Raw genomic sequence first — 2,836 nt, forward strand, 5'->3', positions numbered from 1 at the left:
TCAACATGAGCTCCCAAAGTGGTGCACTTGAGCTATCTAGCAAACGAGAAAAAAGTAAGGAAAGTCTTCTGTAAATTCTGTAAGGAACCTGTCCCATTGTTTCAATTCTCCTCTATGAAAACAAGGTATATGCTTTTGGGAACAGTAAATTGCACTTTATAAAAGACAGTAGAGAACTAAGAAGTAGGTGTTGGAGAAAGATGAACGATCAAGTGGTAACAAATTTGGATGGACGGAACTGGGACAAACACTTCCTATAATGAAATTTCTTAAAACTATATAACCATCACACTATATGTACATTTGTAAAAGATATTACAGAAAATGAGAGAGATTTCATACCAGCTACAAATGTCTGAAGGACTAGAGACAGTAAAAACAAGATGGCAGCCTATGATTAGAAAGAAAAAGAAAGGAAAGGGAATAAAGTGAATTTCTACAGGACTAAATGGAAAAAAAAAAGATAATGCCACCTTTATGCTTGAGGAGTCCCATTCACTTAGGGTTATGACAACCCCAGCTCACTTAGGATGTGCCCCCACTCTCACTGCCACCTGTACTGCAGAGCAGTAGGCCCCTGAAGAATGCAGCAGAAGAGTTTTAAACTCTTCAAAATACTCCTGTCAACAGCATTGATTCTAAAAGTTGGAATGTGAAATTTAAAAATGTCAGAAGCCATGAATAGCATGCACAGGGATTATTGTTCAATTCACTTAAATTCTGGAGGCATATTTTTCTCATCCATTAAATTATGGTTTTGGAATAAATTAATGGCAAGATTACTTTTAACTCTAAAATGGAATGATTTTTTTAAAGACAAAAAAAGGGGATTCACTCATTATTTTTTTGTTTCAAAGAGTGAGGAAGGGGAGGAAAAGGGGGAGAGAGGGAGAGAGTGAGAGAAACATCACTCAGTTGTCTCCCATGCTTCAACAGAGGACTGAACCCTGCAATCGAGGCAGGTTCCCTGACCCAAAAGCAAACCCATGACCTTTCAGTTTATGGGATGATGCTCCAACCAACTGATGAGTCACAATGGCCAGGACCAAATCACACTTTCAGATTTCAAAACTCACTATAAAATTACAGTAATTAAACACTATGTTACTGGTACATTGATCACAGTCAGAAATGAACCCATACCATCAATGGCCAACTGAGCTTTGACAAAAGAACCAGATAATTAAATGGGAAAAAATGTGCTCTCCAACGACTGATCCTGTCCAACTACATATCCACAAGAAAAAAATTAAATTGAACCCTTATCTATACCATATTAAAAAAATAAAAAAGGATCAAAAAACCTAAATATAAAAGACACAACTCTCAAAATGAAAGATAGGGGAATAAATCTTCTTGATCCTGGACTTGGCAATGTCTTTTTAGATATGATACCAAATGCAAAAACAACAAAAAAATGGACAACTTGAGTTTTGCCAAAACTAAAAACTTTCAAGATCAAAAAGAAATGATACAAGAAAGTAAACACAGCCCACAGAACAGGAGAAAATATTTGCAACTCATTATCTGAAAAAAGTCTAGGATTCAGAATATAAAAAAAACTCTTACAATTTACCAACAACAACAAAAAAACCCAATCTAATTTTAAAATGGGCAACAATCATCATCATTAATCTTTCAACTATTTACTCATGAGTCTCTCATGAAATGCCTTTCAAGTGAATGTTTCTTTTGAATACATGTTGGATAATTTCTTCAGATGTAGCTTTTAGTTCATTATTCCCCTCTTCAAGCTTATATGATCTGCAATTAAATGCATCCACTGAAGTTTTTTTTTTTGTTTCAATTACTATAACTTTCAATTCTGTAAGTTCTGCTAGTTACAAAACCTTTCTTTTCAAGATATTTTTCTGTATTTTTTAACCCTTTTTTACTGTTGTTCAATTACAGTTTTCTGCCTTTGCCCCCCACCCCTACTGAACACCCCATTCCTCCCCATATCTCTCCCATTTCCATTCCCACTTGTAATTGTCCATGTGTTCTTAATAGTTGTTCCTGTAAACCCTTTATCCTTTTCCCCTATAATCCCCTCCTTTCTCCCTGCTGGTCACTGTCCGCTTGTTCTCAATTTCAGTATTTTTGGTTATATTTTGCTTGCTTGTATATTTTGCTGATTAGGTTCCACTTAAAGGTGAGATCATATGGTATTTGTCCTTCACCTACTGGCTTATTTCACTGAGCATAATGTTCTCCCCCTCCATCCCTGCTGTCACAAAGGGTAGGAGCTCCTTCATTCATTCTGCTGGGTAGAATTCCATTATGTAAATGTACCAAAGTTATTTGATCCATTTATTTACTGATGGGCACTTAGGTTGTTTCCAGCACTTGTCTATTGTAAATTGTGCTGCTATGAACACTTAAGTACATAGGTTCTTTTGGATTGCTGTTTCAGGGCTCTTAAGGTATAATCCCAGCAGCGAAATTCCTGGATTAAAAGGCAGTTCCATTTTCAGTTTTTTGAGGAAATTCCATACTGGTTTTCATAGTGGTTGCACCAGGCTGCAATCCCACCAACAGTGCACTAGGGTTCCCTTTTCTCCACAACCTATTTAACACATTTGTTGCTTTGTTTCTGGTGACCATTCCCACAGGTGTGAACTGGCATCACACTGCAGTTTTAATTTGTATCTCTCTGATGGCTGGTGATGCTGAGGATCTTTTCATGTCTCTGGGCCCTCGGTATGTCCTCCTTGGAGAAGTCTCCATTCGAGTCCTTTAACTATTTTTAAATTGGGTTGCTTGTCTTCTTCAAGTGGAGATGTGCGAGTTCTTTACATACTTTGGAGATCAAATTCTCGTCTGAGGTTATCATTGG

This window comes from Phyllostomus discolor, chromosome 5 (genome assembly GCF_004126475.2).
Source record: "Phyllostomus discolor isolate MPI-MPIP mPhyDis1 chromosome 5, mPhyDis1.pri.v3, whole genome shotgun sequence".
In the NCBI taxonomy this organism is placed as follows: domain Eukaryota; kingdom Metazoa; phylum Chordata; class Mammalia; order Chiroptera; family Phyllostomidae; genus Phyllostomus; species Phyllostomus discolor.